This window comes from Macrobrachium nipponense, chromosome 5 (genome assembly GCF_015104395.2).
Source record: "Macrobrachium nipponense isolate FS-2020 chromosome 5, ASM1510439v2, whole genome shotgun sequence".
Taxonomy (NCBI): Eukaryota; Metazoa; Arthropoda; class Malacostraca; order Decapoda; family Palaemonidae; genus Macrobrachium; species Macrobrachium nipponense.
This window is the reverse complement of record NC_061107.1, coordinates 107,129,363-107,144,333: the sequence shown is the minus strand read 5'-3', so window position 1 is coordinate 107,144,333 and position 14,971 is coordinate 107,129,363.

Genomic DNA, 14,971 nt, shown 5'->3' with positions numbered 1-14,971 from the left:
AGATATTCTGACAAGAGTTAGAGGGGGTAGATGAGATAGTGAACGGGATTTGAGAGGATGTTAGTTAGGGAGATGGTAATGGTAGTCTGACTGGAAGTGATCTGGGAGAAGTTGATGGCAGCGTAACTGAGAGTGTGTATGAGGGCCCTCAAACAAGATCCAGGGGACCTGCGTCCGAGCATCCGTGGGTGTTGTGGAAGGCTATTTAGTGGGGGTGTTGTGAGTGTAAGGAGACATTGTCAAATGTAACGGGGGAAGAAATATGGAGGAGTTATGGAGTTCCATTTGACATTGTCTGTGTGTGTGTGTGTGTGAGAGAGAGAGAGAGAGAGACAGAGAAAGTAATTGGTGGTTGGATGGTTAGCGATTGGATTGGCTGTTGGTGAGTTCTGGGTTGTCTGCTGGTGCTGTTAGAGATCAGAGTTCTGTGTTTTGAGTGAGTCTTTTGTCAGTCTTTAGTCAGAAGCTGTGATAATCAGTTGTGTTGACAACGGTCTGTGGAAAGTGTTGAGGGATTGGTTAAGTTATTTAAGTATAGTGTGTTATTGGTTTGTTGCTGATTGTTGTTGGGTTTAATATTGGTTGCTTAGGAGTTGTTGTGCTGAGAGGTTTTGTTGAGTTGTATGTGAGTTCCTGTTGGATTATATGTGAGTTGTTGTGGTTGAAAGTTGTTGTTGGTGTTGTTAGTGGGTGTGTGTGTGTTGCTTTTTTTGTGTTGGTAATTGTTTGTGCATTGGTCTTTTGTTGTGTTGTTGAGTTTTTGTTGTTATATGTGAGGTTGTGGATGTGTTCTTTGGTTGTTTGCTGTGTTGTTAAGTTGTGGTTGTGTTCCTTGTTTGTTGCTGAGTTGTGGGGTTGTGGTCTTTGGGTGTTGGGTTGTGGATGTGTTCCTATTTTGTTGTTGTGTTCCTTTTTTGTTGTTGTGTTGTTTTGTTGCTGGTTGTGGTTGGTATCTCTGTGACCTCGACCGGCAGACAGCACAGCATAGCCCTGGAGGATCTGGAGTTGGTAAGTACATGTTTTTTTGTTTTTTTTTGTAGCTATAGGTAAATTGTCCTGCATGTATTTTGTTGTGTAGAGAGGAAAGTGTGACAGAGGGTGAGTTTGGCAGCTGGATTAATTAGGTTTATGGGGGGTGGGAGGATTTGCCACTGTTTTTTTTAAGCTTGTGATCCTGCCACAATGTGATAAGACATATATATATATATATATATATATATATATATATATATATATATATATATATATATATATAGTATATATATATATAAAACATACATTGTTGTAACAATAAATGATTTGGCTGCTGCTACACCCAAGTTTTTCATTCTGTCACGTAAAGTAATCCTTTTATTAATCTGGCAGCCCTATTTTGTATTCCTTGCAATTTTCTTAGTAGGTAGTTAGGAGACCGTAAGGCTGCCTGCACACGGGACACTAAGAAGTTGGCCACCGGCTGATGTGACACTATTTCTGTCTGGGTGACAGTTGAATTTCTAACAGTGTCAACATAGATAACCACTGTTTGATGTTGCATATGTTTGCGCTTTGCTACTGAAGAGAAATATATATATATATATATATATATATATATATATATATATATATATATATATATATATATATATATATATATATATATATAATATATATATATATATATATATATATATATATATATATATATATATATATATATATATATATTATATATATATATATATATATATATATATTTATATTTTATATATATATTTATATATATATATATATATTTATATATATATTTATATATATATTTATATATATATATATATATATTTATATATATATATATATATATATTTATATATATATATATATATATATATATATATTTATATATATATATATATATATATATATATATATATATATATATAGTATATATATATATATATATTTTTATATATATATATATATATATATATATATATATATATATATATATATATATATATATATATATATATATATATATATATATATATATATATATATATATATATATATATATATATATATATATATATATATATATATATATATATATATATATATATATATATATAAATATATATAATTGTATATATATATACATTTATATATATATATATATATATATATATATATATATATATATATATATATATATATAACATTTATATATATATATATATATTTACGGTTTTTGACTGCCTCGTCTTCCCAGTGTCATTCATTTTTACTTATTTGCTAGAAGAGCAGCCATTTTGACCCCCACCTTTACGACTTAGGGGATTGACATGTCTGGTCTGGGGGGAAAATAATCCGTTAATGACTAGACCTAGTGTAGAGTAAGAAGGGCAGGTCATAGGGGTTATATGGGCTTCTTGATGGGCCTTTAGGTACTCCTAGCTTTAGACCTCTTTTCCCACAAATCGGCTGGGTGTGTTTTTGCATTTTTCCAGACAATGTCATAGGCCATTCGAAAATACCCTGATTCGTCCTCAGTCTACGCCAGATATTGTCTTGGGCAGACGTGCTAGCCTCTGACTTGAAGTCAGCCCCTTTGTTTCGTCATCGCTGGTTGGAGCCCTCCTCAGACATCACAATATATGTGCAAGCCATTAAGGACTAAATGTACGTCTCGAAAGTGCAAAATCCAACAGCCCTATTTCTCCAAGACGAATCTTGCTCTTTCCGTTTTCAATTTTCCCTTTATAACTCCTCTACTGAATGTCCTTTGTCCATCATTGTGGCACGTGCCACCCCTGTGACCTGTCCAAGATTAAGATCTTCATTGAGCATTTCATTTAAGCACTAGAGTTCCTCCCCTTGTGTGTGATTAAAGATACACACCCTCCATAGTGTATTAGCTGAAATATAGTGCAAGAAGTCTTTAGTTTATGTTGTGCTTAATTTAGGAATTAATTTCCAGATTACTGAGTCCTTGCTCCGTCTCCTCGCAAGCTCTTGTATTACCTGAAATCCTAAATTTGGAAACCAGCATTGCAGTAGATGTTGAATTTGGCCATTTTTTTCCAAATTGTGAAAGATAAGAGTGATCCAGACAGTATACGGCGCTCTGACCACATGTGTTCAATTTGCCTTGCCTTTATCTCAGGCCAGTCAGTGTTTCTTGTAAATAAATGTAAATTAGAGTAATCCTCTGAGTTTTCAATGGCAACCTTGCATACCCTTTAACAATTATCTAAGGTAAGTCAAGAGCGCTCCATTTTTTCTCTTTTTTCCCCCCTTACGTTTTGGAATAAGGCCTCCAAACGTAAATATATATATATATATATTTATATATATATATATATATATATATATATATATATAAATATATACATATATATATATATATATATATATATATTATATATATATATATATATATATATATATTATATATGTATATATAAGTAGTACCTCAGGATACGAAATTAATCCGTTCCGAAGCAGCCTTCGTAACCTGAATTTTTCTTATCTTTAACCACATTTTACATGTTCCAAGCCCTACAAAGACACCCCAGTAAATTTTATAATAAAGCTAAATTGACCAATAAACAATGAAATACAACAATTTGGACCATTCAATACCTAACTTAAACTACATATACTACTAATATGTACTACATACCTGTAAATAAAGTGTATTAGTGTACATGGTACAAGAAATAATGTACGTACATACGTACGTATGTAGTAAAAAGTGGAACCTTACCTTTCGAGTGAGGCGATCTCCGAAAGTGGTGACAGAAGAGGAGGACAAATGGAAGAAAACTTTAACACTTAACTTTACGAAACACATTAAAAAATGACAGGAAACATTAACACTGACATTTACGAAACACACTAACAAATGGCAGAAAATGTTAACACTTAACTTTACAAAAAACTTAAAATAATTTTTTTTTGTCTTTTCACATTTTTGTTTTACTTTTTATACTTTGTTTTTTTTTTCTACAAAATTTCAATTTCTTCACCACTTTCAACTTTCTGTTTTTACTTGGATCTTCCTGTTTGCTTACTCCTACTAAAGGCCTCTCTAAAAGATAACTATCCAAGGAAGATTGTGTCTGCCTGCTTTTCACAATGTTCCTGAAACGACTCGGGCAAACGTCATCGAACTGCGCAAGCATATGACCTGTGTAAGCCTTTTCAGGGTGTCTCTTTTCTACAAATGATTCCACCTTATGAAAAGCAGCTAGTGCATCCTTAGTTTCTGCCGTTGTCATAGGGTCATCCTCATCCTCGCTGCTGCTAGAGAACTCTTCTTGGGTGACGTTATGTTGCATGGCCTCCAAATCCTTCAGGTCATCCGTTGTAAGCTCCTCTTGGTGCTCCTCGAGAAGGTAATTGATGTCATCCTCGTCGATGACCAGCCCCATGGACTTGCTGAGTGCAACGATCTCGTCAAGATCTGGTTGCGAAACAGATTCAGAAACAGTTGCATCAGCTTCGCCCACGTCGAATCCCTCGAAGTCTCAGGCGGATACGGCATCAGGCTAGAGTTTCCTCCACGAAGAATTCAAGGTTCGCCTCGAACCTCCTGCCAAGCTTGGTCGATGATCGAATGCATATCACAATATCGAAATGCTCCTTCCAAAATTCACACAAGGTGAGGTTTGTGGTATTGGTGATGTCGAGACATCTCTTGAAAAGATGTTTTGTATACAGCTTCTTGAAGTTCGATATCACTTGCTGGTCCATGGGCTGGAGGAGAGGGGTGGTATTAGGTGGAAGATAAAAAACCTTGATAAAAGAATACTCCGCTAGGACATCTTCCTCGAGGCCAGGAGGGTGAGCAGGGGCATTGTCCAACACCAGCAGACATTTCATAGGGAGGCGCTTCTCTTCCAAGAATTTCTTCACTGTTGGGCCGAAACACAGATTTACCCACTCGGTGAACAAAAGTCTCATTACCCAGGCTTTCGCATTAGCCCACCACATCACTGGAAGCTTCTCCTTTAGCACTTTGTGGGGCTTGAAGGCTTGAGGAGTCTCCAAATGATAGACAAGTAGGGGCTTCATCTTTTAATCCCCACTGGCGTTGGAACAAAGTGCGAACGTAAGCCTGTCTTTCATAGGCTTGTGCCTGGGTAGCTTCTTCTCTTCCTGCGTGATGTACGTCTGACGAGGCAATTTTTTCCAAAAAAGGCCAGTCACATCACAGTTGAAGACTTGCTGAGAACTGTAGCCTTCGTTGATCATCATCTTGTCGAACATCTTAATAAAGGCTTCGGCCGCTTTCGTGTCCAAGCTGGCAGCCTCTCCATGCCGCACCACTGAATGGATGCCAGTCCTTTTACGGAATTTTTCGAACCATCCACGAGAAGCCTTGAAGTCTGGGGTTGGTGTCGATGTCCCTTCTCCTCCGTTGTCTTCGGCCTGGGCAATCAAATCGCCGAAAATAGAGCTGGCCTTGTGGCATATTGCCGTTTCGGTTATCGTATCGCCAGCGATTTCTTTGTCTTTTATCCATACAAGAAGCAGCCTCTCCATCTCATCGTGCACATGGCTCCTCTTGTTGGACAAAATAGTCACGCCCTTGGAAGGTGTAGATGCTTTGATGGCTCCCCTCTGCTTAAGTATGGTGCCTATCGTCGACAGATTTCAGCCATATTCCTTAGCAATCACACTCAACCGCATGCCAGCTTCATACTTCTTGATAATCTCTATCTTTGTCTCCATAGAAGGCATCCTCTTCTTTCCGTGAACTTCAACAACTTTCTTGGGACCCATGACTATATGTACGTAATTAAGTTACTAAAGTTTTCACACAATACGATAAAGTACAAAGTGAAATCACTAACACGAATTTATGTTAAGAAACGAAATCGTATATGTAAAAGAACGAATTCCCCGTGTGTACGATAACGCTGGTGCGACAAAGTGGCCGAAGAACGCCTTTACGTAGAGCACAATGCAAAAGATGCTGACTAATAGGAGAGCAGGATCTTACAGCAGTGACTAGCATCAGGAACCAATGGGAGAGCAGGAGGATGGTGGCGAGTCTACTCAGTTGGCAGTACGCAAGTTTTAAAATTGTTCTCAGCGGTCCGGGCGAATCTTGGGACTTTACAGCAACAACTTTTCGTAACCTGAATTATTTTCGTATGCAGAGGTAAAAGAATTCTTCGTATTTGCTTTCGTAACTTGAATTTTTCGTAAGTTGGGACTCTTGGATGTCGACGTTCCACTGTATATATATATATATATATATATATATATATATATATATATATATATATATATATTATATATTATATATATATGTGTGTGTGCCTTTCTTTCCACCGATTTAATAATCATGTATGTATGCAGACTGAGTGTGCAGTTATTTATGTATAACGTGTTTGGCAAAGAAACACAAATTGGTCTATCTGCATGCACGGATCTCTGTAGACCCAAACTCGGGTACTACATATCCGTCCGCACCTTATATATATAATATATATATATATATATATTATATATATATATATATATATATATATATATATATATATATATATATTATATAATCTATATATATATATATATATATATATATATATATATATATATATATATATATATATACATATATATCTTTATATCTATCTATCTATCTATATATATATATATATATATATATATATATATATATATATATATATATATATATATATATATATATATATATATATATATATATATATATATATATATATATATATATATATATATATATATATATATATATATATATATATATGCGTTGTAAGGACCACATCTTTTACAATATTTCATGTATATTAATAACTTATATTTTTTCTTTTCTGGATCAGTCTGTAGAGATTTCTCTGGCCTTTCCGCCGATATAATAATCATGTATGTGCGCAGACTTCGTGTGCAGTTATTTATGTATACGTGTTGGCAAAGAAACACAAATTGTCTATCTGCATGCACGGATCTCTGTAGACCCAACTCTGGTACTACATATCCGTCTGCACCTTTCCATGTCTACCCCGCTCATCTGAAATAAAGTATCAGTACCCAGATACCTGCCTCGCTGTCTAGACCTCACAACTGGTAACCTCTTGGATTGGACGATGACTCAGCGGTTTTGGCTCCTGCCATTAACTAAATACAGCCGCTCACCTTCAGAGAACCTTTAACGGAACTACATGGCGTTACAGCCTAGGTCTGTGAAAGCTCCTTTCTGTGGTTGACACCGGCGCCACTAACGGACTTACTATGGCACACCTTCCCCAACCCAGGTGTGTTCTGGCGTCTTTTGAGCGGTTTGGCTCTGCCATTTACAACACACGTTGACCACACTCAGAGTCATTAACGGACCTACACGGCGACTAGTCTTGACTCTGATGAACTCAACACCATTAACAGACTAAATACGGTGCTTTCACGATTTGGTGTAAGTGAGACAGACAAGATGCCGGATTCTGTGGTACACAGTTCCTCGGAGGAAACCCAAATCCTCCACAATACCCTCACATCCACGCTAGTATCGGTTGGCCAATCCATCAAACTGCCGCCCTTCTCCCAACAAAATGCTGCCTCATGGTTCCTGTGGGTGGAGGTCCATTTCAGAGTCGCGGGCATCACAGATGAGGAAGTCAAGACCGACGTCATCATGCCAGCACTGCCAGAGGAAGTCTTCAACCGCTTCCCCTTTGGTTAGATGCACAGACTGTCCAGATAGCCTATGGGGAGCTGAAGAAGAAGCTCGTCAGGACGTAATCCCTAATCCCTCTCTGTTCCCATGAGGATTGCCCGTGTCCTCGACCTCATCAGCCAGCCACTGGGGAATATAGAGCCCAAGGATGCTTGGGACCAGCTGACAGGCCTCCTACACCTGCTGGAGGTTGGAGATGATGGACAGAGAAAGGATATCAGTCTGTCCTGAGAGATCTTTCTGTGTCGCCTTACACAGGAAGTAATGGCACAGATGACGGAGACGGACTCACTGCCGATGGACTCCACGAAGCTGCCAGGCCCGCGAGGCTCACTGAAACACTTACGACCAACAGCATAGTGATGGAGAAACCCGACAACCAAGAGACGAATGCAGTCTACCGAAAGAAAGCGCCCTTGCAGCAGGGGAAGGACAACCCATCCTGGTGTTACCTCCACCAGAGGTTTGGGAAGAATGCCAGATGCGAGTCGCCATGCTCCTTCCCAAAAAACTAGGAAGGTGGCTACCTTCAACAGCAGCTGTGGCCACGACCCCTTCAAAATCCCACCCCGTGGGGTTCCACATCTGCGACACTATCTCTTGCCGCAAGATGTTTGGTTGACACAGGAGCGATGCAGTCGGTATTCACGCAGTCAGGAGAGGACCACAGCCACATTTCTGACGCCACAGCTGCCCTTGTGGCCGCAAACAGAAGCCCCATCCGCTATTATGTGATCCGAACCCTGAAGATCTCCATCCTTGGCCACACCTACGACTAGCCCTTCATCATCGCAGATGTTAAAATTTCCTCTTCTAGGAGCGGACTTCCTGGTGCAGCACGGGCTTTTAGTGAACGTAGGCTGTGAATGCCTACTCAGCACGGGGACCTGCCGTTCCCGATCACTCGCACCCAGTTCACGCATACCCACCGTATGCTCCATTGTGCTCCACAAGTACAGTGCCCTCCTACAGGAGTTCCCTGACGTCTTCAAACCAGAGCTCCATCAGGTGGCTGGAACCCCGGCCAAGCACAAGATCTACCACACATAACCACCACAGGGGCCCCCACACACCCTAAGTTCCACCACCTGCTGCCCAAGCGACTCCAGGACTCCGAACGAGCGTTTGCTGAGATGGAGCAGATGGGCATCTGCACGAAGGCATCAAGCCCATGGACGTCTCCCCTCCACATGGTAAAGAAGTCTGACAGTACCGAGGCCCTGTGGGGACTACCGTTGTCTGAAACTTGTGACAACAACGGACCACTACCCTCTACCAAATATGCAGGACCTCACCGGGGCCCTTCACAGGGCGAAAATTTCATGAAGATGGACTTACACATTCTCATACTCCACCTTTGGCCTCAGGAACGCTGGGGCCGCCTTTCAACACCAGATGGACAGCATCGGGGGACCTGCCCTTCTGTGTCTATGTGGATGACATCCTAATCATCTCCAGATCACCAGAGGAGCACCTGAACCACGTGCAGGCAGTACTGAAGCACCTTCAGGAGAATGGGCTGGTCATCTGTTTTGAAAAGTGCATCTCCAGCACAGAGAAGGTGGACTTCCTCAGCCGCAAGATCTCCCTGACAGGTGCTCACCCCATGGCATCGAAGGTAGCCGCCGTAGAGGAGTTCCAAACACTGGCGACAGTTAAATCCCTGCAGGAGTTCATTGGGATGGTGAAATACTATTGCCGGTTCATACCAGACATTGCCTGCATCATGTCTCCCTTAACAGAGGTCATGAAGGGAAAGCCGAAGAAGCTGATGTGGGAAGCCTCCCAGCAACGGGCTTTCGAGCAGATGAACGTGTCCCTCACCAGGACTGTCACCTTGGCTCGCCAAGACCCCGACGCGCCCCTGAGACTCACCACCGACACCATCAATGTCACCTGCGGAGCCGTCTTGGAACAGGTCACAACGGTTCGCCTCGACTGCTTGCGCTTTTTAGCAGAAAGCTCAAGCCCGTGGAGACCCGTGACAGCACCTTCAACAGGGAGTTGCTAGACGTCTACCAAGCCATGCGCCACTTCATGTACCTCTTGGAAGGCACTCCTTTTACCATCATGACGGACCACCAGCTGCTGGTCCACGCCTTCACCAAGGCGGGTGACTCATGGTCGGCAAGGCAGCAACGGCACCTTGCGTCCATCACGGAGTTTGGCTGCACCATCTACTACATCCCTGGCAAGAGAAATCCCGTGGCCAACACCCTGTCGAGGATCGAAATTAATGGCAATCACCTGGGGATCGACTACAAGGGCCTGGCACGGGAACAGGCCACTGACCCAGAAGTGCCAGCCTATCGCATGGCCCCTCACAGCACTGAGATGGTAGGATGTGCCTGTGGGCTCCTCTGGCTCAACACTCCTCTATGACACCAGCACCGAATGCCCCCGCCTGTTAGTTCCAGCCTCACAAAGAAAGCAAGTGTTCAATGTCATCCACGGCCTATCGCACCCGTCGGGTCAAATGACGACGTGGCTGATGACTGAAAAGTTCGTGTGTCATTAAGCCATGCATTTCCTGCCAGATGAGCAAGGCCAGTCGACACACCGAATCAGGCATAGGCGAGTTCGCTCAGCCCAAACGACGTTTCGACCACATCCACGTTGACATCATGGGTCTACTACCTTCGTCAGGGGACCCCAGGTACCTCCTGATGATCATTGTCCGATCCACCAGATGGCCCGAGGCAGCTCTGAAGGCAGAAGCCACAAACAATGCCTGTGCAGAGGCCCTCCTCGCAAACTGGATCAGCCACTTTGGTGTGCCAGACAACATCACCACGTGGTATGGAAGAAGTGAATGGCGATGTAACTGACAGAGTGTATGAAGGTCCTCAAACAAGATCCAGGGGGCCTGCATCCGAGCATCCCTGGGTGTTGCAGAAGGCAATTTACTATGGGTGTTGTGAATGTAAGGAGACATCAAATGTAACAGAGGAGGTAATATGGAGGAGTGATGTGGTAGTTCAAAATGATCACCCAACAAGCAAACTATTGCTAACTATCCACCCACCACTTATGCTCTCTCTCTCTCCCTTTCTCACGCAACCCTTGAAGACGTTGTCAAATGTAACTACCACATCACTCCTCCATATTACCTCCCCAATTAAATTTGACAATGTCTTCTTACCCTCACAACACTCACACTACATTGCCTTCTGCGACACCCAAGGATGCTTGGATGCGGGCCCCGTGGATCTTGTTTGAGGACCCTCATACACTCTGTCAGTTACATCGCCATTCACTTCTTCCAAACCACTTCCACCAGATTCCCATTATGGCGCCATAATATGGAGGAAGGATGTGGTAATTACATTTAACAACATCTTCGAGGGTTGTGTGTGTGTGTGTGTGTGAGAGAGAGAGAGAGAGAGAGAGAGAGAGAGAGACAGCGTAAGTGGTGGGGGAAGAGTTAGAGATGGTTTGCTCGTTGGGCGATCGTTTTGGGTTGTCTGCTGTCAGTTGCCGTGTCAGTCTTGGATCAGTGTCTGTACTGAACAGACATTTTTCGTAGCCGGATTGGTAAAAATTAATGTGGTGGAATCACAAGATAATAAAAAACAAAAGCGAGCAAGACCCCCCCCCCCCCCCCCCATTTACTTAAACAGTCCAGCTGCCAAAAACGTCTGTCCAGTACAGACTCTGATCCAAGACTGACCCAAACTAACCGCTAGCAGACAACCCAAAATGTTTGCCCAACAAGCAAACCATCGCTACCTATCCACCCACCACTATGCTCTCTCTCTCTCTCTCTCTCTCTCTCTCTCTCTCTCTCTCTCTCTCTCTCTCTCTCTCTCATATAACCCCCAAATACGTTGTTAAATGTAACTACTACATCAATCTTCCATACCGGTTAGAAACATTAGCTAGGAAAAAGTTTGGGGACGAGGGAATAAATGAGTGTAAGGAGTTAGTGAGGAAGTTGTTAGCAACTGTGCCTGAGTATATATGAGTTTATAAATCTAAAACATAAGGAAAAAATGAATTGGATGAACGAGAGGTTAACGTGGAATGATATTTTAAAGATAGTTGGGGATTAAAAGCTAGATAGGTGTATGAAAGAGAGCAGAAGTGTCAGCATCAGGACTGAAGTAATTGAGTGTATGCATGAGTTTAAGAGCTATAGGGAGGCAGTTTTAGAAGGGCCGAGGTGAATGGCAGAGAGTGGTTCATATAAGTGTTAGAGCATTCAATGTAAGTATAGTGAAACCTAAGAGAGATAAAAGTGCAAGTGTCAGAAGGTTAGGGTCAGTTAGCTGTGACCGAGAGCAGAATTGTTATAGATGTGGGAAATCAGGGCAAAAGAAGAATGAATGTCAGTGGGTGTTAGTTTTTTTCGGGTGTGGGAAGACAGGTAATTTAGTTAGTGAGTGTCAGAGAGAGAGGGACATTAAATGTTTTAGGTGTGGGCAAACAGGGCATATAGCTAGTGTATGTCGGGGGACCCATATAAACGTGGCTTGCGGTAACTGTGGAAAGAATGGGCATTATGGTAGGATGTGTCAAATAACAGCGTGCGAAGTGTGCTGAATGTGGAATGGAAGGTCATGTAGCGAGTGTTTTCAGGCGAAAGAGGATGAGTCAGGCTGGGAATTTGGGGAAGTAGGTGTTAAGGGGATTCAGTTGGGTGGGTCCTCTAGTGTGAGGCAGTATATCCAGTAGAATGAGATGAATGAGTGGTTGAAAGTAAATAAATATGAGCTGAGCATCAATGAGCAAATGGATTTGGGGGATCTGCAGTTAGTGTTGGATGAGTATGGAAGAAAGCGGAAGAAGGTAAAGAAAGGGAATGAAAGGGAAAAGCGAGGACTGCATGATAGAGGTGATTATTATTAGGGTAGAGATGATTGATAAGGCATGCAATACAGGTAAGTCTAGGGAGGGAATGGATGAGATATACAGTGTGTGTGGGTTTGAGTTAACAGAGTTTAGTGAGATTTCAACAGGAGGGGAACCAAGTCATAAGGAGGTAGTTGACAGTATGAATGAGTCCCTTCAGGAGTTTGACAAGGGCGTGAATGGGGTGAGTGATTTGGTAGCAGAGATGCGGGAGATATTGGGGCCAGAGTTTGAAGGGATAGATGAGATAATTAGTGAGATCTGAAAGAACAGTAGCGAGGGAGATAATGTGAATCTGGATGAAAATGGTCTAGAAGAAGTGAAGGCGATGCAACTGAGAGTGTATGAGGGGCCTCGAACAAGATCCAGGGAGCCAGCATCCGAACATCCCTGGGTGTTGAGAAAAGCAATATAATGTGGATGTTGTGATTATGTGAGGAGATGTTGTCAAATGTAAAAGGGGAGGAAATATGGAGGAGTGATGTAGTAGTTGCATTTGACAAGTTTTCAAGGGTCGCTTGTAAGAGAGAGAGAGAGAGGCTTTTTCAGATTCCACTTTTGATGTAACCACTGTAACCTTCCTGTTTTCTAAGTAGCTTTTGTACCACTTGACTACATCATCTGCAATGCCTACTGCTCTCAGGTCTTCAAGCAGCAGATATAATGGTCATCTGTGTCAAATGCTGCACTTAGGCCGAACACAACCAGGATACATCATTTTCTACTTGCCGTAATCTTTATCAAATCATTTGTATTTGCGTACAATGAAAATTTCTTTGGTGTTTTTTCCGTAAGCTGACTCACCATCAGGTATAACATAACGTTGGGTTGTCTCTGGTGTTTCCATGTTTGTTCGTGAACTATAAGTTTCGATAAGTACGATAGGTTCGATATTGGCCTATATACAAGCTAAGCTTTTTTTTATCACCCTTTCCTTTGTAAGCCGGCTATATACATGCAAGCTTTTCACTGTTCGAGAAGGATGCCTGTGCTAAAGTCATGCGGACAATATCAAAATATAGTTCCTGTAACTGATTGAAGTTTTTTTTTTTACCTCTTTTAAGTCACTTATGGGTAATTTTCACAGTAGGTTTGTTTCTCGTACTTTTTTAAAAGTCATTCATGCTCAGTTCTTCAAACTCACTGAATTTGCTATTTCTCATTATGATCACTGGGGGATCAGAAAATCCTAAGTGCCCCAACCCTATGAAAGAATTCTAGATCCGCCACTGAAACACTGTAAAACTAAATCTTAATTAAGCCTGATAACATATTTTCGTAAGTATATTAATCAATCCTCTTGTACCAGTTCTTCATTCAACGACGCTTTCTTGGTTCTTCTTTAAGCAAAACAACAAGGTTACTGACATTGAAGCAGACAAGTTGCCTCTGCGAAGACTACTAGAAAACTTGATATTGCCCATGAAACTGAATGATCTGATGGCAAAAGGACGACTCGCTAAGTATTGAAAGCATTGAGACTCTCTTACTGACGTCAGTAATATGTAAAACTTACTAATTCTTATAATCTTCCTAGGATAGAAAACCATTATCATATCTGAGTTTCTGTAGTACTGTTTATAGATTTGGAACTGTCTTCTTGAAGATGTTTGATGCTTGAAAGTTTAACACAAATTACAATCTACCCAAAAAACGCAAAGCTCTATTTTTATGAAATGGTAAATCTTTACTTTTGCCTCATTATCTCGCGTTCATCGTCATTTCGTTCTATTTGTCAAAATCTCCCTTTCTCTGTCTCATATACAGATTATTATCTTATAAAAATAATTTCCGATGATTTACGTAAGAACGGGTGAAAATTTTGAGTAGGTATTGTGATGCCATATCCTTAAATAGACGAGGAAGGGTGACACTTATGTATTTTGAAACTAAAGGCCTGTCCACACTAGGAAACATTGTTTGCAAACAAAGTTTGCAAGCAATGTTTGTAAACAGTTTCCAAACTGTTTGGAAACAATGTTTCCTGTCCAGACCTCAGTTGTGAGCAGGATGCTTGTCGGTGCTGTACCCTCTGTATTTACTTGGCTATTTTGATGCACTGGAGGAGGGATAAGAAAAAGAAATAGAGATCGTGAGGAAGTCCTTTTAAAAGGGAGCCTGTCGTGCTGACTTGCTTCTGGCGGCATTGAAAATAGATACATATACACGTCTACACGCATATATATATATATATATATCTATATATATATATATATATATATAATATATATATATATATATATATATCATATATATATATCATATATATATATATATATATATATATATATATATAATATGATATGATATATCATCGAGCTACAAATGTACCTTTAATATCTAATTCGCTCTACCTCGGAATTTATATATTTTCATATATGTACCGAAGGGGAAATTTTTAGTTGTATAATAATA